This window comes from Dipodomys spectabilis, unplaced genomic scaffold, assembly GCF_019054845.1.
Source record: "Dipodomys spectabilis isolate Male_0828 unplaced genomic scaffold, ASM1905484v1 ptg000686l, whole genome shotgun sequence".
Lineage (NCBI taxonomy): Eukaryota > Metazoa > Chordata > Mammalia > Rodentia > Heteromyidae > Dipodomys > Dipodomys spectabilis.
This window is the reverse complement of record NW_024871363.1, coordinates 258,509-285,974: the sequence shown is the minus strand read 5'-3', so window position 1 is coordinate 285,974 and position 27,466 is coordinate 258,509. Positions and strand designations below refer to the sequence as shown.

General features: G+C 40.2%; 1 pseudogene; it reads left to right on the top strand.

The window, feature by feature from the left end:
* The first annotated feature begins 4,325 nt into the window (after positions 1-4,325).
* Positions 4,326-6,030, top strand: LOC122101778 (annotated as a pseudogene).
* Positions 6,031-27,466: the final 21,436 nt, after the last annotated feature.

Genomic DNA, 27,466 nt, shown 5'->3' with positions numbered 1-27,466 from the left:
TGGCTGGGTAGTTGCCATTGTCTGTGTCACCTTACTCCTATGTTCCCTCTGGATGAGAGGGGGCCGCGTGCCTGTGTCACCTCACTCCTCCTTCCAGTGTGAGTGAGTTGGGGCCTCATGCTTGTGTTACTTCACTCCTGCTTTTGGTCTGGGTGGGTCCAGATTGGCTCTGAGCTTCTTAATCCCTGTAGATGCTGTTTACCCGCGTGGATTGCAGCCCAGGCAAAGCATGACATTAAGGGATTAGAATGGCACCTTGTTAGGTTTGAGAACTCTGTTATAAAATTGTGTGTGTGTGTGTGTGTGTGTGTGTGTATGTACATCATGTGTGTACCCGTGTTCACTGATCTTGGGGTTTGAACTCAGTGACTGAGGTCTATCCCTGAGATATTTGATCAACATAGAGCTGTACTGATTGAGGCACAGCTCAGCATACAGCTTTTTTGTGGTTAATTGGGATGAAAAGTCTCCCAGATTTTGCTGTCTGGGCTGGCTTTGAACGACTATCCTCAGATATCAGACTTTTCTGTAGGTATTATGTATAGGTGTGAGCTACTGGAACCTCTCTCTTTGCTCAATTGCTATCCAGAGAGAAATGTGCATGGCAAGCATTCCGGAGGAAAAAGAATTGAATTCTTCCAATGGGCAATGGTGAAAATACTCAGGTTCTAGCCCAGTGTTGGTGGATCAAGCCTGTAATTCTATCAATTCAGGAAGCTGAAATCTGAGAATTGCCGTTAGAAAGTGTATGGAGGACTGAGTCCTAAAGACTCTTTATCTACAATGAACCATCACAAAACCGGAAGTTGAACTGTAGCTCCAAGTTGTAGAGAGCCAACCTTCAGTGAAAAAGCTCAAGGAAAGCACTCAGGTTGTGAGATCAAGCCCAGTGACTACAAAAAAAAATGAGAAATATACCTGGGTATTCAGTATAAGTTTACCATTTTAAATATCACTTTCCCATTATATTTAGCTCTGTCATAGGTGCATGAATCAAAGGGGAATAAGAAGCTTGGCTAAAAAATATAGGCAGCATTGTGCGGGGGAGAGGGGCAATGCGTGTGTACATGCACATTTGGCAGTCCTGAGGCTTGACCCTAGGGTCTTCATCTCTTGCTTGGCTTTTTATCCATCAAGGCTGGTATTCTGCCACTTGATCTAAAGCTCTATTCCCAGATTTGTTTTTATTGTTAATTGGAGATAACAGTTGTACATACTTTCCTGCCTGTGGTGGCTTATTCTAAAACATGACTATTTTGAATCCTGCTATAAAAAATGTGTGTGCACACAGCTCTACTATAACGCTGACTTAAATTTCTTCAGGTGTATATGTAGGATTTCCTGGGTGGAATATCCACACTGATTTCTGTTGTGGTTACATTGATTCACTTAATTGCCAACACTGTGTAGAGTGTCTTTCCCCACCTCTTTGCCAGTATTTGTGTTTTCTTTGATAATAGGCATTCTCATTAGGCAGAGATGGAACTTCAACATATATTTGATTTGCATTTCCTTGATTGCTAAAGACATTGAATATTTTTCGTGTATTCTGTAGATATCTATATTTAATTTGGGACCTATCTAGTCAATTCACTTACCTATTTATTGATAAGATTATTTGTTCTTTTCCCTTAATGTTCTTTGTGTGTTTCATATTTTGAGTCTATACATTCTAGACGTTAAGATTTCTTCTGTTACTCGAAAGGCAGGAGTTTAGGCTTATTTCACTTATTCTTACCAAAAGACACCTTGTAAGCTTCAAGTTATTTAATCTATGATTGATTTAAAAATGAGCTGACAGAATTAACTCTCAGAGTGACTGCCAACAAGTACAAGTTTTGAACTCAGAATTCAGTGTCTACAAAGAGAGATATATTTTAGTATTTTAAATAAAAAAGAGATGTATATTAGTATTTTAAATCAATAAAAGCTAATCAGCTACATTTTCTCAAAATATGTAATTCTAAATATTTCACTACTCTTCAAGGTAAAACTATTGCAAATTTTAGCACAAATTAACAATTTTACGTTCTATTTATTTCCTTGGCAATCATTCAAGCTAGCCAAATTGAAAAAAATACTATTTTGACCAGTTGCTCGTGGCTAACATCTGCAATCCTACTATTGAGGAAGCTGAGATCTGAGGATTTCAGTTCAAAGCCAGTCTGGTCAAGAAACTCTGTGAGACCTACTTCCAAAAAACCACCAGAAAACCAGAAGTGGTGCTGTGGTTCAAGTGGTAGAGCGCTCTCCTTGAGCTGAATAGCTGAGGGACTGCCCCCAGACCAAAAGGTCAAGGCCAACAACCAACCAAAACAAACAAAAAAAGAAGAAAAAAAGAAAAAAACCAACTGTATGAAGAGGAAGAATCTCCAAGTTTTTATTCAAATTTTTAATGCTTGTGGCAACTGTTTTCATTTGGTAAAAAGTGGACAGCTTATATATGTCATTGTGATAAATTTGCTAATATGTGGTTGCTTTTCTCCTATTTATAGTTTTATTCATCTAACATTATTGAAGATGAAAAATCCATGAAGGGCAAGACATATTATTTGGCAAAACTGGTCAGTTAAAATGACTAGTACATTCTAGTATTTTGGCAAAGAAGCTGTCATTTTTATTCCCTCCCCAGGATTTGAACAATGAAAAAAAAATGTCTTGACTTTTCCAAAAAGTGAGTAAGACGGCTCATATTGAAATAATTAGAAGATAGTGAAAAGAAAGTTTAGGGTGCATAATATGTTTAATTTTTAACCTTTCTCACAAAAAACTTCCAAGAAACTTAACACACATTTGTTATAGATATTTATATCAAAGAGCCCAGTGCAGGTGCCTGACACCTATAGTGTGCAACTCAGGAGGATGCGATCTGTGATTGAGATTGGAGCCAGCCTGGAAAAGCAATAATTGCATGGATGATGCCTCCTACTATTATATCATGTCTTTTCCTCCAATCCTCAAAGTGAAGCTCTCTCCCCACATGACCATCCTTCTGCTTTATTGACATTAACTGTTTGATTTATGGTTTTCTCCAACAGCATGACATGTGCATGGAGGCAGGCCATTCACATCTGTATTCACATCTTTCTCTCTAGTTGCCTACAATAGTGCCTGGTCCTCAGTGCTTAGTAGTCTTGTGTGGAGATGAGCCTGTCCTGCTCATGAAATCTCAAAGTTCAATCAGGAAAGCTCATTAAGCTGTGGTCTTATGGTAAATCGTCATTTCTTCTAAATATTATGTTTTTCACCTTGTGTATCTAAGTCCACCTAAGGGTGAGCTCAGTGCCTGACACCTATCGGTTGTGATAGCAAAGGTAGCTATGACGTCATAGAAATTTATTGTGAAGCTTCAGGAAGACCTGATAACTGAAGCACCCAAATTGGTAGGTTCCCACATCCTGGAATACATTCCACATATCTTCAATCAAACCATCTTTCATTCTCTGCTGGGCTCAGACTCATCATATATTTCCCTTCTCTATTTAAAATAACGAAAAATGTGTTTTTGATATGTTATTGAATTATTGAAATGTGCCTCCAACCAAAAAAATAATTCCATTAGTGGAATGTAATATAAGGCATGGATAAAATCAATCATAAAAACTCCTAAGGAAAAGATTAAAAGTGGCAGCTACTACAAAAGTTGTTTCTTAATCTCAGCACTGGTGTCTCACACCATAATCCTAGTATAATGTAAACTAATGAAACTTTTCTTTTTGTACCAGTCCAGGGGCTTGAACTCGTGGCCTGGGCTCTGAGATCATTTGATGAAGCCTAGCACTTTACTACTTGAGTCATAGCCACACTTCTAGTATATTTGGTAGTGTAGTGGAGATAAGAATTTCACAGACTTTTCTACCTATGTTGGCTTCAAACTGTGATCCTCGATGTCAGCCTCTTGAGTAGGATTACAGGCATGAGCCACCAGTCCCCAGCTAAAAGTTATTTTTGTAAGATATAAAAATTTACTTATACGGGGGAAGAAAGGGGGAGGGCGACAGCGGTAGGGGAGGGCGAGGGCGAGGGCAGAGCCTGAGTGTTCCACACACCCCGCACCAGCGCCTCATGGCACGCCCCACTCTCCTCCCATGGCTGGGATGGCTGCAGTCCTCTTGGTCCTCGTGGTCCTCAGGTGCCTGTGCAGGAGCAGCGGCAGCAGCAGGCAGCCAAAGCGGCCCACCTACCCTGCAACCCAGGCCTGGCTGGCGCGACAGCAGGTGATGGAGTAGCTGGCCGCCAGTGTAGCAGAGAAGCACAGAATGAGCCAACCCTGCCGTCCCAGAGGAGCGCACTCCCGTGCCGCATCCATCAGGCCCGCCGGCTCAATGAGTGAACAGAGTATCTGTCAGGGAAGAGCTGCTGCATTGGTTTGTGATGATGCCAATAAAAGTGGGTGCCAGCTGTGGTTCAACTGGGTTCAGCAGAGTTCATATCTATCACCATACAGGCAACAACACATTCAGAGTGCTGGGCAGGAAGATCCAGGATCATCAGTTGGTGATCAGCTGTGCCATCCCCAAAGGATTAAAGTATAATCAAGCAACACAGACCTTCCACCAGTGACGAGATGCCAGGCAGGTGTACAGTCTTAACTATGGCAGCAAAGAGGATGCTAATGTCTTCGCAATTGCATGATGCATGCCTTAGAAGTGCTGAATTCACAGGAGGCAGGACCAAAATTGCCTAGATAAAATTCAGAACTCCCTGATCAAGTTCAAAATGGCCCATCCCAAGAAAGGTTGGACATCCAAAGAAGACAACTGCAAGAACAGAAACTTCAGAAGGAGCTGGAGAGGGACAGGCTGGAGACAGAAAGAATGGAGAGGGAAAGACCAGAGAAAGGTAGAGAGAGAGAGGCTGGAGAGAGGTTGGAAAGAGAGAGGTGGAGCAGCTGGAGCCGGAGCAGATGGAGCAGCTGGAGCAAGTGGAATGGGATCAAGAGAGCAGAGTGCCGAGTAATGCCACCTCTGCCTTTGTGGAGACCCCTGTAAACTCTGAGCTGGGAGACCCCTCTGCTTCTGAGCCAGGCTTTCAGGAAGCCTCTCAGCTGTCGGAGGCTCCAGCCCCGCAGGGTGTTATCTTGGGACCACCTGCACCTCCATCTCCTCCAACACTCCCACCAGGTCCAGCCCAGGACTCTGTATTCTCTCCTCCCCCAGAACCTCCTCCTTCACCCCCACTGCTATCCTCTGGCCCTCCTCCCCCACGCCCTCTTCCTAATCAAGCCCCTCTCCTGTACCACCTCCTGCCCCTCCCTTCCTGCATCCGGATTTTTTTTTAAGGATCCTTTTCAGAAGACAATCGTCCTTTAACTGGACTTGCAGCTGTGATTGCTGGAGCCAAGCTTAGGAAATTGTCACGGGTGGAAGATGCCTCTTTGCACGGTGTTCACAGATGTGAACTCCGTGTCAGCTAAAACAGACATGGGTGGTGGAAATGGACCCGTTCCCTTGGCAGGTAGCAGCTTAATGGAGGAAATGAGTCTCCTGATGGCCAGAAGGAGGAGAATGGCCGAAAAGGGATCAACAATAGAAGGAAAAAATGAAGAATCAGAACCTGTAACTTCTAAGGTCTCATCAACAAGTACACCTGAACCAACCAGGAAACCTTGGGAAAGAACAAATACAATGAATGGCAGCAAGTCACCCGTCATCTCCAGATGAGATTCTCCAAGGAAAAATCAGATTGTTTTTGACAACAGGTCCTATGAGCCATTATAAGTCCACACCCTTGTCCCAGCCCAGTGCTGACCGGGTCCAGACAGAAAGCCTTGACTGTGACAGACTGAAGCAGGATATTTTAGATGAGATGAGAAAAGAACTAACCAAGCTGAAAGAGGAGTTCGTTGATGCAATCAGGCAGGAGCTGAGCAAGTCAAATACTGCATAGAGAAGCAAACTAAGCAGAGATAAGACTTGAATCTGGAGAAAAACAAAAATTCCTACAAACAACTGTCAACATCACCCCTACAGTTACGAGCTATCAGAAGAAAGTGGAAAAGGAGTCAAGGGAAAATCCCCATCCTCTGAAACCTTCTTAAGTTGTGACTCTGGCGATCATCTGTTTTCATCTCCGTTTGCTGCTGCTTTGACCTTTACTGCAGGATGAAAAGAGAGTTATGTATGAGTTTCCATAACATTTATGCAGAAAATATAAACCCATCAGGCAAGATCGCCATGCATTGAGATATTTTCATGTTGAAATAAAACCACACATTTCCCACAAACCCACTGCTAAAATAAAGAGTAGAAAGGCTCATGAAGTTCTCCCCCCCTTCCATATCCTCCCCTCTTTGAGTGCTGAGGAACTGAGAAAGCTCTGCTTTTGTATTGCATGTCTCTCTCTCAGGTTTGTCTTCCTATCGTATTTGGTATTCCATGACTAATTGAGATCAGCGCTATGTAGGTTTAGATCTTAAGATGAGGAACAAATAGAATTGTACATGTTTTCAAAGGATGACATTTACAAGAAAGTGTCTGTAGATGACCAGGTCAGTCGTGAGTGATTGTACAGTGATAGGAAGTCCAAGTTAGACTTTAGTGGTTAATTAGAGAAGAGAGCATTAAGGACTTTCTTCAATTTTCAGCCTCCTGAATCTGGCATAGCTCTTCTCTCCAATTAACTTTCCCACAAAAGCCAAACGTTATGGTTAGTCCCATGTATGCACTGAGAGAGCATCTGAAATTCAATTTCTACTCCAGGCCAAGCAAAAATGAAAAAAATAATAAAAATAAAAGGAGGTGGAAGCAAGCACATATTAAAGTTTTAAAATGACCCAAATGTTGCTGGTCATGTGTGTAATCCTTACTACACAAGAGGCTGACATCTGAGGATTGCAGTGTCAAGTCAGCCAGGGGAGGAACCTGCTTGAGACTCTTATCTCCAGTTACACAGCACAAAACCTTGAGCTGTGGCAGAGGTGTTAAAAACACCAGCATTGATTGTGAAAGCTAAGATATAGGTCCCAGAGTCAGAGGTGAAGCCGCAGGATCAATAAAATTTTAAACGGAGAGAGGATGAATAGAGGATGAAATCTGAGGAGCATGCGTCAAAGTTAGCCCATACAAGAAAGTCCATAAGGCTTTCTCTCTGTGTGCATCTGTGTGCTATCCTATGGCTTGAGAATGTTTTGTTCAAAGATAGAGCTCCACCACTCCCAACTTTTCATTGATTAATTGGAGCTAAAAGTCTCATGGACTTTCCTGCCCTGGGTGGCTTTGAACCATGATCCTCAGATTTCAGGCAACTGATTCATTCGGGGCTTCGCATAAGGCTCATCTCCTATTAACTACCAAGAATTAAAAAAAAATGGAGTTGAGCTGTGACTTAAATGGCAAACTGGGTAATCACTTTTTAGGACAGCACCTAGGGCCTTAGTTCAAGCACCAAGACAAAACAAGTATATCTACAAGCTTTCCTTTGGCTCATTTGGTAAGCCACTAGTCTTGAAGGTAAAGCTCTGGCATTGTATCCAATCTCTGATTTGTAGCCCCCTGACTAGCACATATACAATAAAAATTTTAAAAAAATGCAAAAAAAATTTTAAGTGGAAAAAAGAACATATTAACATTTTAAAATGAGCAATGGTTTTATGGTTCATGTGTATAATTGGAGTACCTCAGGAATCTGAAATCTGAGGATCAGTTTGCAGCCAGACTACACAGAAAAGTACATTAGAATCTTATGTCCATAAGCCAGAAAAAAAGCTAAAAGCTGAGCTGTGGAAGTTGTAAAATATCATCCTTGAGCCACAAAGCTAAGAAACACAAGGACACTTGTGGTTCTGTCTTGTAATCCTAGCTACTCAGGAGGCTGAGGTATGAAGATCACGGTTCAAAGCCTTCCTGGGAAGGAAAGTTCATGAGATTCTTATGTCCAATTAACCACCAGAAAACCTTAAGTGACACTGTGGGTGAAGAACTCGAGCATTCACCTTAAGCTGAAGAGCTCAAAGACAGCACTCAGGCCAAGAGTTCAAACCCTACCCTCCGTAAAAATAGGTAAGAAACAGCAATGAGGCCCAAAGATTAGGTCTACTGACCGCAATAAAAAGCATTGAGGTTGAAGGGAAGAGCTGGTTAAAAATATTAAAATAAGACAGAGGCTGGTTGCTTATGCCTGTAAATCCTAGCTACCCAGGAGGCTGAAATCTAAGGGCTGCAGTTCAAAGCTAGACCTACCAAATGTCCATGAGACTTGTGCATGTAATTACCAGTACGAGGAATTGAACCGCCCTGTTTTACTCAAGGCTAGAGTCCTACCACTCCAGCATTTTGGTGATTAATTGGAGATAAGAATCTCAGACTCCGGCTGGGAAGTTGGCTCAGTGGTTGAGTGCTTGCCTTGCATGCATGAGACGTGGATTTGTTTCCTCAGAACCACATATACAAAAAAAGCCGGAAATGGTGTTGCAGCTCAATTGATAGAGCGCTAACCTTAAGCTGGAATGCTGAGGGACAATGCCTAGGCCTAGAGTTCAGGCCCCACAACCAATGGAAAATAAAAGAACCTCAGACTTTGCTGCTCAGACTGGCTTCAAACCAAGAGCATCAGATTTCAACTTCCCTAGTTGTGCTGGGCTTTGCCTGAGATTTTTCAAAAAGAAAGAAGCTGGAAGTTGCGCTGTGACTCAGTTGGCAGAACTGAGCAAAATCTCTGAGGCAGTGGCCAGTCTCTAGATTGAGAAAAAAAAACCCCATAAAAACTTTCAAAAATAAATAACACAATGTAATACAAAAAATGTTAATATGATGCAAAGGAAAACTGTTTCTTTTAAACGCAGCAAACAAGAACACACTACAAAATTTCAAAATAATATACTGAAAGTAAGGGGAAAGGAAAAATTTTTTAAATTCATGCAAATATTAAATCTAAACTGACATGACCAAAATCTAATGTTATCAGAAACTTATCTCTTACTTTTCTCTCACTTGTAAATGCTTACAAGCAATTGTCCCTCCAGTTTCAGCACTAGTATGGTGATTTGGAAATGACCTTTCTATGCAGCCTTGTCTGAATAGGGATCTTCCTTCTTTAGCCTCGAGTTAAACTACAGCCACTGCCCTCATTTTAATTCACAAATCCTTTAAAACTCAACCTCAATATTCAAATGATGGGTCATATGTAAAAGAATGAATAAACATCAGAGATCCACCAGAGATCCTCTGAGGAATACAATCATAACAGTAGAAGAGCACCGACCACTCAAGGCAGGTAACAGAAGGACAATTTAGCATTTCTTTTTTTGGATGTGCAGGGGGTTGAAAACAGGGCCTTATGATTGCTAGGAAGGAATACAATTCAGTGATATTAATTATATCCACACTACTTTGTAACCATTACCTCTGTTCGTGAACTTTCTTTTCAATAATGATGGAATCCACACAATCATTGAGTATTAATCACCCTCAATGACCTGCCCCAGAAACTTTTATTCTTCCATTTTTCTCTTATGAAATGGTTTAGTCAATATATTTCACATAATAGATTATTTTTGTGTCCATCGATGACAGATATATATTAATTGCAGCCTTTTGTGGATGAGTCATCATTTATGCATACCTCACGTTTTATAAACCTATCCATCTGATAGACACTCCAGGTGTTTACAACTCCTGACTATTGTAAACATTGCTGATGTTATCGTTGGCATGTGAGCTATTGGTTTTTGTTTGCAGTTCTTTTGAGTATACAATGAGCAACGGAATTGCTGGGTCATGTGGTAATGCTATGCTATGTTAGAAGAATGTGTCAAATTCTAACATAATTGCTATATCACTTTCATCACCACAGAAATGTACAAATGGTCAGTAAAATGTACAAAAGTATTTCAAACCTTCCACAGCTGTGCCCTAAAGGATCATTTTTTTTTTTACTTTTTACTTGGTTTTATTTAGGCCATGCAGGTCTTGAACTATATAGCATTGTCTAGAGCTGAAGTGAGAACAATACCAAATGCCACTGACCCAGCCTCCAAAAACATTTATTCTGGTAGTCATTTTTTCTAGAGATAAATTTTAGTGATTATATGCATGTTAACTCTTTTAAAATAAGGTTTTGAATTTTAAAATGACATATAATTGTAATGACTCTGTGTACCATCTTTATTATAAAAAAATATATTTACTAAAACTATAAAAAGACAAAAAGGGTTTGAACTATCTGAGTTAGATGTCAGCTTCCCAGCAGAAAAATACATTACAATCACAGTCTGATAAAGACCCAAGCGAAATAACACAATAAGAGCTCATCTAAAGTAAAATGAAGAGCAAGGACTGGGGCAGGAGTAGAGCACTTGCTTACCAAGCAGCCTCTGAATCAAAACCCCAGTACTGCCAAGGGATAAATATAATATTAACACTTAAGTAAAGGTGCATATTATAGTATGATGGATGACATGGAGGTACACATCTGTACCTAGGCAGTAGAATTATGAAGTTAAGAACAGTCTTGACTACATAATGAGACTCATCTTGAATAACATAGAATAAAATAAATCAAACTACATTTTTAAAGACTAAGGTGTAGTTTAAATATAATTCAAATCGTTTTGCATGTGCAAGGAACTGATATAATGCACAAAAATTATATGCTTTAATAACTACAATGTCAGTTTATCAGTGCAGTACAAGGTGCCCCTTGTCTGGAATCCATCCTAAGACAGTTGGTCCACCTGTCTTCTGGGATAGACTGAGGGCGTTGCTGGGCAAACTATATTTTGATCTCCATTCTTGGATCCCACTTACAAATCTTTTTTTAGTAGACCCCCTACAAATCTCTCCCATCCCAATAACAGCCTCCTGGCTTTCAAGTGAGGTTATCTTTGATATCTCTTAGGGCTCTCCACTCTTGGCTGGAACTGCTCTGTTCCTAGGCCCAAATTCAGCAGCTTGTTCTGAGAAGAGTGGTAGCTATTTTGCTAGCCAACTCTGTCCTCTGCCATCTCCTCCTCAAATTAGTCTTTGGTATCAGTATGAATCTGCTCAGATGGTAGAGCCAACCTGGGCTGGCTTTGAACCCTGATCCTCAGATTTCAGTCTCCCTTGCACCTGGCATCATTTCTTCCTTTGAGGAATATTTCAGGGGGATAGAATAGCACAGCACCACATACATTGGTTAGGAATTGCCCCGGGGTGAGCCAGATGCTCAGACTCAAACCACTGACCTTGATATTGCCTTTGGTGTCCAATAGGATGTTGTTGGACTTAAGGTCATGTGTGATTCTGTTTTGGTATAGGTGGTGAACAACACTTACAATTTGTATGATGAGCCTCCTGGTTTAATCCTCATATTGATGGCAGGATTTTCAGATCCACCCCAAGAGGTATCCCCTAATGGCCAGTTCCATGATGAGACATACATACTCTTCCTTCTCCATCACTTAGTACAACCTAATGATGTGTTTGTGCCATACCGTCTTAAAAATGTTCACTTCATTCTTTATCCAATGATGAGGACTCTCACTTCTAGAGTATTTTAAATGCCACATCCTTGTCTGTGAGTTGGGGATGTGCCAGCTTCACTTGTCCATAGGTACCTTTGTGGATGAGCTCTTTCATCTGGTATTGTTCGGTGATCTCTTCCTTCAAGGAGCTTGAGCTTGATTCTTTGTGTTCTTCCATCCTTCTGCTATTATGGCAGGTAGCAACCCTACCTAAAATAAACTAAATAAAATATTGGAAAACCCAGAAACAGTAAAAAGAAATACCAAAATCCAAACAACAACCAGTCCCCACAAGCAAAACAATCAGCTTTGAGTCAGTCCAGCGGGCCCTCAAGCAAGATCTCCCAGATCTGTTAACTGACATAGGTTGGAACATGGTGGCTTCCTATATATCCTGCATGGCCTCACACCTTGGAGCAATCACAACCAGGCATAGTGATATCATGGAGGAAATGGACCAATCAGAGTCTGGGCCAGTGAGGTCCCAAAAATAGTGGACCAATCACAGCCTGCCAAAATTGACACTCTACCTCTTAGGCCTCAAAGACTGTTACTAAGGACTCCAGGTGGGTTTGAAGTTGCTCTGGTCTTTATCATGGCATTTCTGAAACCACTAGGACAGTGGTCAAAATCCTCTGATTTTCTAGAGGACTACTGCATATTATAAATTGCTTCAGTGGTGACACTAGCTAATAGCCTCCATTCTTGATGGCCACCTTATCCTATGTCTTGTTCCAGCAATGGCCCTGCACAAGGCCTCCCTCCTTCTCAAGGACACCTGTGTCCTACAACTTCCTCCTGAGAGACAAGTTCCAGGCTGGATTTGAGACACAATCCTCACAATTCACCTTCCTGAGTAGTTAGGATTATAGGCCTTAGCCATCAGTAGGTACTTAGCTCATCTCTTACATTTGGAAGAAGTATATTTGTTAGAAAGGTGGGTTTTCGATATGTCCTTTTAGCACTTTAAATTTGTTGCCCTTGCTGTCCAATAGTTAACCTATTTTCTCATGAGAAATTTTTCATAATATCATTGAAGGTTACTTGGGTGTGATGAGTTGTCTCTGTGCTTTGGGAAGTTTTCTGTCTTTATTTAATTAAAATGTGTCTTAGTGTGGACCTGGGTAATTATGTTAATTGACTTTTTGAGCTGCTAGATTCCTGCATAGAAGGGTTCATGCGTTCAATCAAAATTGGGAGGGTATTGGTTATTATTCCTTCAAATACTATGTATTACTTTTTTCCCTCTGTACTTTAAACATATATACATTATACATATATATTCAAATTGTATATTTTAATATACATATACATACCTACATATTTATATTACATATACATTTATATACATACATTTATTATCACACAGTTTCCACTTTTGTGATTGTTTATGGTAGGAAGTTTAATTGATCTATATTAGAGTTCAAAGTTTTCCTCTTTATTTCTAGATAAAAGTATGCTTTTCTTGGCAAGGATATTGAAAAAGCATCAAAGCACAGCTAGACTCCCTCTCTCTCTCTCTCTCTCTCTCTCTCTCTGATTTCCCACCTCTGTCAGGTTTTTGAGCACAGGGTCATTGCTTATTGGGTTCTTCTAGTGTGTGCTGTGATCTTTTGCAATGTCATGATCTGATTCAAAGGCCACGAGGTCTGTACCTGGAAGTGGAGCTGCTCCAAAGTCAACATGCATGGATGTTGCCTGCCCCTGTCTTGATGTCAGAGCCCCTGTATCCACTTGGGAGGCCTTAGCAGATGCCCCTTTGACAGAACTGTTGGCTAGTGACTGTGGACAGCACAAGGACAGCCTCTTGTTTTACCTATCAGAAGTCTGCAGTGGAGCCTGGGGGTGTTCTTCTGTTGGAGGATATGCTTGGAGCAAGGCAGGAGTTGAATAAGCCTCACTGTGGCCTGACTTCTGGGGCACAAAAAAGGCCAAGTATTTCTCTGGGCTCTTTTCAGAATATATGGGCAGGTTCGGGAGCAGAACCTGAGCTCAGGGGGCCCCTAAACACAGGGTGGACAATGAAGCTGGGAGGGACAGGGCTGTCCAGGTTGGCACGGGGCAGATGATGAGCCTGTATTAGTAGTCTGCTGGCTTACAAATGAAAAGTGATGCGTGCTTGCTACCCAGACATATCCCACTAAGACTGGTTGCACCAGAGAGTCCCATGCTAGTGGGGGGAAACTGCTAAAGACAGCAGTAGATGGACCAGGAGCAGTTGGCGCTCTTTGTGGGCAATTCAATGCTGGCTCTGGCAGGGGGAATCTGAAGGTTCCCTAACTCTGCAGTTCTAGGGATACATGAGCCCAAGCAGACACCAGGCTTGGCCAGCTGCACACTGGGCAGGCTGGTAGGTGAAACCTTGCTGGTTGGCTTTGCAGAGTCCTCAACCTGGCACACCTGGCAGCACAAAAAACTGCCTAGCATCTCCTGAATCATAGAACTTGGAGACAGCACCTCTCCTAACTTGGACATGCAGTGTCCAGCTGTCTAGAAGCTGCTGTGGTCAGTGCAGGTCTGGGAGGAATTGCAGGTCTGCTGCAGGAGGGAGCAGATGCCCCTTCCAAGGCATCTAGGGGGAAGGGGAGCCCCTGGAAATAGGCTGGTCTGTCCTGCCCAAAGAGAACACCTCCAGTTTGTTTGACTGTTTGGTTGGATGGAGGGTATCCCCTTGGGGACAGTGGTATTAGGAGACTGTGTTGTTGAGATTATCCCAAAATTAAACCAGTCACTGAGGGAGCAAAAGAGTAAAGCTTGCTGAACTGCCCATGGCAGGTGGAGTTAAGATCATGACAGCTTCTCTCTTGAAAGATCCCGAGGCTTTGTCACCAGAAGACAAGTAACATCATGCTGGCATGGAGTCTGATGGTTTTAGGAAATTTATCAGAGAGCCTTACTTGGCTTGTATGTCACTCAATTGGGCTCACACTGGGTGGGAAGTTTGGGCCTTAGAGCTGGGCATGACAGCTTGATCTTTTTGATCCAACACCTTCTGGAAGGTGTTGGAATTTTAGGAGGTCTGAGTACATTATGAGATTATGTGTGTTCCTCTGAGCTTCATCCTTGGTTTGTGACAGGGATGAGCCCTCCCTTCCTGCTGTCATAGTGCCCTCAGGGTGTGGGTTGGTTTCTGGAAGGTAGAAAAGATTAATGTGCCTTCTAATCCCTGAGGCTCACTAGGAAGGGCTGTTGTTTGCAGGGAGGATTGTGTCATTGGGAGGTCTTTATGTTCTTTGAGTAAGGGAATCTACATACTTCAGAGCACATCTTGGCTTTTTGTCTAAATGTTTAATTTCTGTGGAAGACTGGTATCTAAAGGCCTAAAAGTTTAAGGCTCCAGAGGCTTTCTAGGTTTCCAGACATATCCAGGGATCCAGGGCTTGTTCTTTTTCATCTTACAAAGACAGCTCTAACATCCTCCCTTAGTCATGGTATACTGAGCCCTTTGGCTCTGGCATAAATGAGGAAAGACAGGCAGGGCTGTTGCTAAGGAAAGCAGACAGGGCTGCATTGTTGCTGAGAAAAGGCAGGCAGGCCCTCTCTTGTTACATAGTTTCATTTTATTTCCCATTGTTGGTAAATAAAGCCTCCTGATTGGACTTCAGGAACTGTCCACAATCATTTCTCCATTACTTTTCCCTGCTCTTACCATACTGCCTTTCCATTTAAATTCATTTTTACTTTTAATTTTTGTCAGAAGCAAAGAGGCAATTAAAAAATCTATATGTAATGTTAATTTTTATTCTTTTTTTGGAGGGGGAAATCGTGGGCTTGAACTCCGGGCCTGGACGATGTCCCTCAGTTCTTCACCTCAAAGCTAGAGCTCTACCACTTGAGCCACAGAGCCACTTTCGGGCACTTTTCTGCTTATATGGTGCTGAGGAATGGAACCCAGGGCCTCATGCATGCAAGGCAGGCACTCTACCACTGAGCCACCTTCCCAACCCATAGTTTTTATTCTTGAATTACTAAAATTCATGCAGAACATGTCAATTCAAGCAGCATAAAATGGCAGACGGCATGAGTTTGATCTCTGTCCCTCTCCTGTGGCTCTCTTGCTCTACCCTAGGTTGACCACTCCTACTAGTTATGTATCTCTGCATTTAAACCAAATGTGCACAAAGCAGAAGCTATTAAAAATAGACTAGCCCACAGTTACCCAAGGTCCTCCAAACCTATCTTACTAAGAGGCCAAATTTCCAATTCACACTATGGAGAGTCAAACTTCTACACTCAGGTTCAAAGACCTGAACCAAGTCTGTGCTGGAACCACATGACTGAAGATGGTAGCTCATTGTTCACTATGGAAGAAGTCTGCAATAGCTGGAAATCTGCTCTCTGCCTTTCCCACTAAGTCACAGGGTCAGGTATGAGAACTAAGGAGTTACACAGGCCATTTAGAGGTTACTAGACTTTGGGTTTTAAGTTTTGTAATTCCAAGTTTCACTTCAGATCAAATATTGGGCCTGCACAGCAGCAGCCCAAGAGAAAATGATGTCCAGAACTTTTGTAAGTGTCTCAGAATATTTGAATTTGCTTTTATTGATTTATCTTTTTTCCTACAATGCACACCTGTGGTCAAATGGGGGCTTTCTTACAGCTTAAGGAATTTTTTATAACATCACAATGAAATTGAAATACACAGCTATAACTCTTTCTCTAAAGGAATACTGATGGATTTGGCCGTAGGAGAGTTCAAGCTGATGACCTCCAATATTCTAGGCAGGGGTTCTATTACATAAGTTCCCTACTCCAACCTTTGTTCTTCACTTTGAGCATATCAGCACACTGCCTTATGGATTTCAAGAATGCAGATGTAAACTATCTGTTAAGAAACTGTCTTTGGAAAGGATGATGCTCTCTTTTCTCTCACTCTTATAGATGTTAATAACCCGTTTCATGGAGCTGTATGGCATAAGGCATTTTGCTACAGTATCAGATGATTCTGAAGTGATATCACTATTCTTTTAACATCAATCATTCTAGATTTAAAGAAAAAGACCTTGAATATCTTGAGTAAATTGATGAGGTCTTTAAAATCCAAAAGTTAGAGCAGCTGTTCAGATTTTGGATTCCATGAAGTATCCTACTGGATTTAATTTTTAAATGAGAAAACAGCTGCTTTCATGACCCACCTAACTATAAAACTTTCTTGGTCTTAGTTACATTGCATTTTAAGGTAAATGACAAAAGTGCCAACTTATTGACTTTATAAGGGACTCAGGATTACATAATTAAATAGTTGTCAAAATTTACTGAGTTGAATAGAGAACGTGCTTAATTTATATTAAAGTAGTAATGTATTGCCATTAATACAAGGATGGATTTTATTAGTAAATATTGAAAAGGAAAAAAAGTATTTCTATAGGGGATTCATTCTGGCAATAGTCACTTTGCAGTAGGCTGATCCTTCCTGCCTTCTTTCAAACGCATGTTATTGTTATATGTTATTATTCAAACGTGTGTTATTCTTTTAGTTCCTCTCAAGAGCTATAGGGCTAATCTTGGATTCCATTAAGAAAACACCAAAGTGCATACTGATATTATAACTTTTTATTTATTTTTTTGTTGGTCATGGGGCTTGAACTCTGGGCTTAGAAGCTATCCTTCAGCTCTTCAGCTCAAGACAAACACTCTACCACTTGATCCACAGTGCCACTTCCGGTTTTTTGGTGGGTTATTGGAGAAAAGAGTCTCACGGACTTTCCTGCATATTCTGGCTTTGAACCGTGATCTTCAGGTATCAGCCTTCTGAGTAGCTAGGATTGCAGACGTGAGCCACCAGTGGCCGACTCTGATATTACGATTTTTAAAGACCAAAAATCATCTATTGTATGTTTCCAACAATACATAAAGTCCATAACAAATAAAGACTTTAATGTTATTTTAAGCAGTTGTGTAAGGGGGTTATAATTCAACAAATACGGACACCTCATATGCCTTAACTAATTCTTTGAATTTTCTCTTTATTGTCAAGTTCAAAAAAAAATCTGGATCCACTTTAGTGAAAATTTCCAATTGGACCCTTTGTCATGTACCCTCTGCACCTAAAAATACATAAGAATTCACTTTGTTTTTAAATTGTTGGAGCAAGTTCCAAGACCTGCACATATGTTGAATGGAAGCCACTGGTGTATGTTTGGCTCCTGCACATGGCCAGCGTTCTAACAGAATCACACATGAGGACATGGATAGTACTGAAGGACAAAATTTTGGGATCAAACACTAGGACCTGGCAACCACTAAGGACAGAAGTCATTGGCTGATGCCCTTGTAGTTCCTGCAACACTGCCATGGCTGTAGCAATGGCATCATTCTGTGCGCCTCGCATACCTGTAGAAACCTTGGCAACAGTCCTACAGGCTCAAGACTAAAAGAGCCAGTGGGTTCATGCCAACCTGTGATTGGTCCATTGCAGCCATTGTATGTGGTCTCTGCAGTCCATTAAAGTGCTGAGATTTCCTGGTGACCTGCTGGACTCAGTTCTACATTGAGTGTGTGGTATTTTTTTTATTTGGAGGGGGGCTATGTTTTGTTTGGGTTTGAGTATTTCCTTTTGGTTATTGCTCTGGGGTTGTTATTTGCTTAGCTAAATTTAGGTAGATTTACTTCTTGCCATCCTAGCAAAAGATGGGGGAACACAGTGAATTATCCTCAAGCTCTTAGAAAAGGAGATTTTCACTGAACAAGACAGTATGAAGGAGATTATTGGCTACAGCAGGAGATTTTCCCTGAACAATACATTGTGAAGGAGGAGATCATTGACTATGGTAGCTATGGATATGTAAAGTTGGCCTAGCACCACCTCATAGACACTAAGGTGGTAATGAAAATAATCCTAAAAGGAGAGTTCAACAATTGTCAGATCAAATATGAGATGGACAGGCCGGGATTGTGGATCAGTGGTAGATGTTTGCCTCGCATCCACAAGAACAGAAAAAGCTGGAAGTGGTGCTGTCGCTCAAGTGGTAGAGGACTAGACTTAACCTGAGGAGATCAGCCACAGTGCCTAGGCCCAGACTTCAAGCCCTAAGACACACAAAAAAATAAAAAAATTAGATGGATATTATTACGTTTTTCCATCACTCACACATGATTAGGTCATACCAGGTGAGGGAAAAGGATGAGCATCAATACCTGGCAGTGGAACTGACCATCTATAGACCTCCTGACATATATGTGAAAATCATAACACCTATTCAAGAATGAAGTCACGAGATTGTTCAGATTGTGAGTACTGTGCATTACTTTAATGAATATATAAATGAATACTGAGACATTAAACCCAATAACATCGTTTTGGATGACAAAGGCAATGTGAAGGTCAATGACTTTAGCATGAGCATGAGGATTTCCCAAGGGTAGTTGCTGAAGGACATATTTGGTACCTTAATTTTGTCCCTATAAAATATTCCTGCATGGAAATTACAATGGTTGCAATGTAGACATCTGGTGTTTGGCAGTCCTCATTTGTATTCTATGGGGATGGCACATTTCCCATTTGAATATATGAATTTTAGCCAGATAGAGGTAATTGTCTTGGAGGTCACATACATTTCTCCATTCACTTGTCTCCAAAAGAACAAAATATTATCTTGAAACTGAAAACTGCAGACCCAAAGGAGAGGCACAGTATGGAACAAACAATAAAGATTGGTTCAACCAAGTTGAGGAATATTTCCTCTGTCCTGATGAGCTACTATGTAATAAGCTAAACCCTATTATTCTTGCACTCATATGTGATGGGGTACAGCCTGCCTGATATGTACAAATCTATATTGGACAGGACATTCAAGGAAATCATTAAAGTAGAATGACAGCAGTGAAATTAAATCAGTGCCTTCAATTGTTTCAGTGTGCCCATCTTCTGCAGACATATAGTATGTACATATGTATATATTTCACAAATATATTACATATTAAATATGTTATATGTAATTATATATGCGTAAATATACATAATTTTGGAGATGGAGTTTCATGGAATTCTCTGCTTTTGCTTCAAGCCAACATTCTCCTCATCTGAGCCTCCTTAGGTGCTAGGATTATAGACTGGGTCCAGGCAAAACATTTCCTAATAAATGCAACAGAGAGCCTGTCTTTAACTTCCAAGGAACATTAGAAAGTGAAAGATAGTAGAATGATGAATGTAACATAAAAGACTTAAGTCCTTGAAAAATTTCCAAAACTTATTTCATACAAACATTAGGGGACAGTGTTACTAGATTTATCGTTTACAAAAAGATTAATAAAAACTTAAACACAGATACAGATCCCAGGTGGAAGTGTGAAAGTAAGTGGAAGGCCCATAAATTCAAGTCCTTGTACTGACCCATTACCATATATAAAATTAATTTTCAATTTGTTTTATTATAAAAATACTGTACAGAGGTGTTTCAGTTACATGAGCAAGGTAATGAGTACATTTCCTATCAAGCATTGTTGCCTCCTCCTTTTTTTTTCCCCTACCATCCCTTCCCTCCCACCTAAACAACTACCACTCCCAATGTTGTAAAGGTCATTTTCAAGGTAGTGTCTTGTACATCAAATTTTTACAATGGGTCAACCTGTATCCTTAATTAACTATTTTGTGTTTTCCCTTACCGTCCCCGAATTAGAGAAGTATATGTACAAGATGCAGGTTACCAGAATCAAATATAGTGAAAACAAGGTTTATACCATAGGGGAGGAATATACAAAGCAACCAAAAATCACATGATACCTTATAAATAGGTTAGAAACAATAGCAAGAAAGGAAAAACTCCTTGCTTCCTTATCTTGAGGTTTATTTCACTTAACTTCATCTTATCTAGTCATATGTACATAGATTTTGACCTTTTCTGCTTGTCCTAGACATGTACTAGTTATTGCAAATAAGGGAAACCATGGGACCTATGTTTCATTGGACATGCCTTACTTCACTTAATATATTTTTATCTCAAGACTTTCCATTTCCTAACAAATTGGGCGATGTCATTTTTTCTGATGGAGGCATAGAATTTATATATATATATATATATATATATATATATATATATATATATATATATGACATTTTCTTGATCCATTCCTCTACTGAAAGGCATCTGGGTTGGTTCCATATCTTAGCTATGATAAATAATGTTGCAATAAACATAGCTGTGCTGGTAGCTTTAGTATGGCCTTATTTGTGATCAGTTGGGTAAATGACCGAAAGTGGGATAGCTGGGTCATAGGGGAGCTCTATGTGGAATCTTTTGAGGAAACTCCATACTGTTTTCGAAAGTGATTGAACAAATTTATACTCCCACCAACAATGCAGTAGAGTTCCCTTTTGGCCACATCCCTTCCAACATCTATTATTATATTTCTTATTTATAGCTATTCTAACAGGGGAAAGGTGGAATCTCAATGTTGTTTTGATTTGCATTTCTTTTATGGCTAGAGAAGTTGAACATTTCTTCATGTGGCTATTGGACATTGTTATTTCGTCTTCAGAGAATTTTCTCTTTAAGTCTTTAGCCCACTTATTTATCAGGCAGTTGTTTATTTGAAGATTTGTTGTAGGGGTATTTAATTTTTTGAGTTCCAAGCATGTTTTAGATATGGGACCCTTGTTTGTTGTATGGTTAGTGAAGATTTTCTCCTAATCCACGAGATTTCTATTGATTTTGCCAGCTATGTCCTATGCCATGCACAAGCTCTGCACTTTCATGCAATCCCCATTTGTGCAACCTTTCTTTGATTTGTTCTGTTTCTGGGTCTCTATTAAGAAAATTTCAGCCTGTGCCAAGGAGAACTAGGGTTTCTCCTATTCCTTCCAGTAATGTTTTCAGGGTGTGTGCTTTGACTCTGAGGTTGACAATTAATTTTGTAGGCCAGAACTTATTTTTTTCCCATCCTTTGTGTTCATAGGATTGTCTGTATTATGTGTAAACAGGCTGCTCTACAAGGTATCTTTCCATGTCATACAGTAGGTATTACATGGCTCTATGTAAGTATTGTATAATGACATACAGCTTTCTAATGACTTACCTATAAAATCTATTAATGTTAATTAAGTGTCATGAAGAATGCCAAACCTCCATTTTTGTGTCCATCTCCGTCCTTGTTCTCCCTATTGTTTAACAGCTTATATCACACTCAGCATAACAAGCTGGCACATGGAACAGACATGAACTCGATGGATCCTAGCTGTGAGATGGCCCCAAATACAGAAAAGATCAGAATCAAAGAGATTGAAGCAGTTGTCCAAGGTGCCTAGTTTATGAATGACTTCGGCTTCCAATGGTCGCACCTGCCTCTGTCAGAAGCCTGTTGATGGTCTGTCACCATCAAATCTCACACTGAAGCTTAACTTCTCAATGTAGCAGTGTCAGGAGGTGGAACCTTTAAGAGAGGTTTCAGTCATAAATAGATTAATGTCATCTCATCAACTCTGAAGGGACTAACATCATCGTCATTCTAGCACATGCCATGATGCCAAGGTCCTCTGTGATATGATGCACCTAGGGGGCCATAGCCCATGTGCTAGCATGCTATTTAGACATTGCATCCACTATTATTGTGATTGAAATAGACCTTTTTTCCGTGTGAAGTATACAGCTTCAAGGATTTTGTTAAACCATGACAAAATGGACTGAGATGCTATTCTTTTCGTCTTTTTCATGGAACTGAGGAATAAACTGAAAGCCTTACACTTACTAGGCAAATACGCTACGATTTGTGCCTGCATTCCCCCAACCATTTTTTTTTTCTTTTTCAGTTGGCTTTTCATATAGTTTTGTGCTAACTTCACTCAAGCCACCCTCATTACCCCATCCTCCTATACCTCTAACTCTCAATATCTGGGATTAGAGCCTGTGACACCACAATTTAACCCTTAGAATATACTATTCCTTTGGGGAAAGAGATACAGACCCCTGAGAAGCTTATGTGTGTTTGTTTGTGTGCTTGTGTGTGTGTGTGTATTTGTGAACTGGTCTTGATGATTTATTTTGTACTGAGGGTGAATCTTTCTGATGATTCTGCATTCTAATTCCTTTCACTGAAAAAGAAATGGTTCTCTGCGTGCTAGTGGCTCACAACTGTAATCCTAGCTCTTCAGAATGCTGAGATTTTGAGATAACACTGTTAAGCCAGGTGAGTCAAGAAAAGTCCATGACACGCTTATGTCCACTTAATCACCAAATATGTCAGAAGAGGAGCTGTGGCTTAAGTAATACAGTAATATTCTCGAGGAAAAAATAGGAATAGCACCTAGGCTCTTATCAAGGTTAAGAACCAGCACCCATACAAAATCTACAGATAACACTTGTGCTATTACAATGAGCTCTTGTGCTATTTAGAGTCACAATTATGTCTAATGGATTATCTGTACAGGACAGTTGCAGTAAAATTCTTGTATTTCTCCATAAGATATGTTCTCTCTGGACCATCTTTATGCTCCATTTTTGTCTCTGCAATGATGTCTTGATTTTGAAATAGAGGAAAAATTCAGTGATGAATTTGTTCTCTGCATCCCTCTCTCATCCATTATTAACATGTTCTCTCTTTTTATTTTTTGACAATCCTGGGGCAGGAACTCAGGGCCTGGGCATTGTCACTGAGCTTCTTTTTTGCACAAGACTAGCACCCTATGACTTGAGCCACAGTGCCACTTATGGCTTTTTCTTTTTATGTGGTACTATGTAATTAAACCCAGAGCTTCATGCATGCTGGACAAACACTCCACCACTAAACCACATTCTCAGCCACATAATCTCTTTTTAAAATATATCTGTCATGTTTACCTCTGTCCATCTCTGAAGTCACTGCCACTGCTCTTGAATCTATCCTCAGTTTTACTCCTAACTGCCTTTCATTCTCTATAACTGCTGAATTGTTTTCCACTCCACCAAAGGAATTATCTTTCCTTTTCTTAAATTTCACACTTCATTGGCTAAAAATCAAACAATAACTCAACATTACCAGTGTCTGAAATTGAGGAAACTTAGAATAGTAAATAGCTTTTTCTACGTAGGTTTTAAGCCGTGGAGCTTCAACTCTGGGCCTGGGCGCTGTCCATCAGCTCTTCAGCTCAAGGCGAGTGCTCCACCACTTGAGCCACAGTGCCATTTCCAGTTTTCTAAGTGGTTTATGGGAGATAATAGTCTCTCAGCCTTTCTTGCCATGGCTGGCTTTGAACTGGGAGCCTCAGATCTCATCCTCCAGAGTAGCTAGGATAACAGGAATGAGCCACCGCTGCCCAGCTAATAAATAGCTTTTTATGTGTATCAAGTGATACACAAGTCAGAACCTTGGGATATCTTTTATCTTCCAGTCTGGGAAGGATCTAACCCCACAATATGCCCTGCTAGACAACAAAATTAAAGAGATTCTACAAATGTAATTAGTTCCCACAAGATTTGGGTGTGAGTTACTTCCAAGGAGTGAGTGCAAAATAAGGCCTTTCTAGAAGTCAGTGACGCCAACCGAATGAATCAAACAGTAAGGAGAATATGTTTGTCAATAAAGTATGGAGGTGTCTAGGAGCTGACAAAAGTGGTTGTATGATAGGGGACCAGAAACACAGACTCACAACCACAGAACCTAAAGCATACCAGGCATCCCTTAAGCTTGGAAGAGATCCCTACATTCCATGAGAGACTATAGCCTGGTGGCCCCTGGTAGAAAGTGAGCAGCTGCTAGAGACAAACTACACCCAAGCTACCAAACTTATGTCCTACTATTGTTGGTATTTAATGGACAAACAAATACATTTGTGGTGATTTGCCACATATCATGACTAAATGAATGCATTTCTCAGAGTACTGGTGCCTCACACCTGTAATCCCAGCTATATAGGAGGCGGAGATCTGAGGATTCAGATTCGAAGAGATCTCAAGCAACAAGCAGCAATATCTGTGATATTCATATTGCCAATAAAAAGCAAAAATACTGGATATGGTAGTATGGATTAAGTAGTACGGCACCAGCCTTAAAGGAAAAGCTAAGTAAAACACAAGACCCTAAGTTGAAACTCCAATACCAGCACATACACAAAAAAGAATGGAAAAATGAGAGCATTTATTGAAGACCATTTGGTATTTTCTCTGCTCTGTGTAAAACTCTAACATCTCTCACACTTTTTCTTGTGCTTGAAGAAATTTATTAAAATCTATAACACCACCTTAATGATATCTAACTACACAACTACACAAACATGTTTGTCACACACATTTCAATATAGCATATTGTAATTGTTACTGCAAACAAAGTACCTTTCCTACTAATTTAATCTAATTAATCTCAGAAACTGGATTTATATATTGATACTTCTCACAATCCTTTATCTGAAATCAAACTTAAACTTCGTAACTCATCAAAAGGGAAAACTTATACTGTATCTTCAGGTATATTCCTTTCTGCCACTTTTCCTACAAATGAAAATTAATTGATTCCAGCACTTAAAAATCCTACATCCCAAATTAATAGAAGACTCTGGTTAAATCAAAAAAAATTTAAAGTGTTTTCAATTTCTGTTTAATTTGGACAAAGTATTTAAAGATATCTTTGGACTTCCATAGATATATCATATCCAAAACTTCATCCATACCATATAAATAAGTTCCCTAAAGGCTGTCTATAAATTCACATAGATGTTGCTCAATTCACTAGAGCAAAAGAACTATAAATTCTGACTTACAACTATAAACATCCCATGACAATTTCTAGATCATTCCATTTTTCTCAGAACAATGAAGGCTGCCAAGAAACTCACTAATGGTGAGAGGAGAAAAAAGAGCAAGTTTTCAATGGCTGATATTTTACAAAAGCCTTATTTGCATGTGGGCACACACAGAAAGCTATACAATGTTCAGCTTTATGTGGAAAGAAAAGGAACTCACCCTACACAGAAAGAAAAACCCTTGGCAGGAGAAAGATAGACTGAAGAATTACCTGAATGAATGTCTTCTCATATATTTCCCTCAATGTGCTTCATGGAGTTTTCTCTGGGACTCAATGCTCAATAAGGCAGACCTCGGTCATCCCAGCAAAAGCACAGACAGCCAAGACTCAGGTAACAGCCATTTCTTTGCTCTCCCTGTGGAAACATCACCAACCGAATGAAAAATAAAGCAAAGTGGATTTCAGGGGCACATAAAGAGAACCATAGTGCTTTGGGGACAAAGAAAACATGTGTGTGTGTGTGTGTGTGTGTGTGTGTGTGTGTGTGTGTGTGTGTGTGTGTGTGCGTGTGTGTGTGTGTGTGCTTGTGTGCTTGTGTGTGCTTGTGTGTTGGTACTGGTACTTAAAATCAGGACTTGGAAACTATCCTTTAGGAACTACACATTACTACACTTTAGCTTCTTTGCTCAATCCTGGTGCTCTACCACTTGAGCCACACTCAACTTTTGGCTTTTTAGTCATTAATTGAAGACAAGAGCAACAAAATCTCTCCTGGCCAGGATGGATTTGAACCTTTATCCTCAGATCTCAGCCTCCTGATTAGCCTGAATCACAGGAATGTGCGCCATCAATGCTGGCATTAGTGACAGACCAATGTACTAATTTCAAGCCCCAATACCAGCACAGAAACTGAAACCAAAATCATACTTCATAGCCTATAAATATACTGATAGCATATGAAACCAATATAATGAAATGTGGAGAAATGTGAAGGACATCAGAAAATGATTATTATTATTATTAGCTTTTCTAATTCTTAAAAACCTAAAATTATTTATAATTTTAAAAACCTAAAATTATTTATTTATAAAATGTAAACTGACTACAGAAGGCCCTTGTACAAGGTGTATGTCTCAAATGAGATAGCAGATGAGGACAAACAGAAAATGCTAAGGAAAACAAATAATTTTAGAATTCAGTGATTATTACACAGAAAATATACTTGAGGATCTGTACTTTGAAACTGTTTCAAGTAAGCTACACTAATGACAAAAACTACTCTTCTTCTCATTAATACTCCTCATGAAAAGAGGTTTACTTTATTCCCTTTATCTAGGAATGCTATAAATATTTGATTCACTTTTCCCAAAATGACACTAAAGAGGCTCAGTTTTTCCACAAATCCAAATTTTATATCTTAACACTTAAATCAAGTATATCAGGTATCTTCTTTGGGTTGGGAGTATTATAACAACTTTTAAGTTGTTCTTTTACCTTTGATTCCAGGGGGGTGTGTATTTTCACAAAAGAGGACAGGAAAACACTCAATAGATCACCTGAAGGCTGAAATCTGAGGATCATGGTTGAAAACCAGGTCAGGCAGGCAAAAAAGAGACTCTTACCTCCAACTGAAAACCAAAAATCTGGAAGATGTGGCTCAAGTGAGAAGGTGCCAACCTTGAGCAAGCAAAAACAAAAGGAGGGGTGGGGACAGAGGACAGCATCCAGGGCCAAACTTCATATTCAAAGACAATCTCACATATACACAAATAAATCTGACAAAAATTCAGTTAACATCATCTGAACTCCCTAATGAGAAGTGTGCATGAGAATTTAAAAATATTTCTATTTTTAAGAAACACATTTAAGGAGTTCTGGGAAGATGGGAGAGGAGAACCTGGAGGATAAACAAGCTCTCACATAGGAAGGAGTTTTAGTGTTCCAGTGAACACTCCTAAGCCAGAGAATTTCACCAAATGTGCCATTACAGTACAGAGAGTTTGGCCAGAGAGGGAAAATCCAGGCAAGGAGACAGATCTGAGCACTTGCCAGAGGCCATGGCTGCTGCTGTGGTGGCAGCTGCAACGACGGCTGTAGCCGCCATACCTACAACACAAAGGGACAAAGGAACCAGAGGCAGCAGGTCAGTGAATTCTATTCAATACCAGCAAGAACTGACAAGGGGCAGATATCATCATCCTGCAGATTGCAGACCAGAGACGACCCAGGAACCAAGACTGTCTTGAGTAAAACACTGACATTCTCAATCCTTCTCAAGGAGCAGAGAAGGGAAGGCCACCTCTCCGTCCCCCACTACTGGAGATCTCCATCTTTGATATTGACAAAGGCCTGGCTGAGCAGCTAGGTCCAACT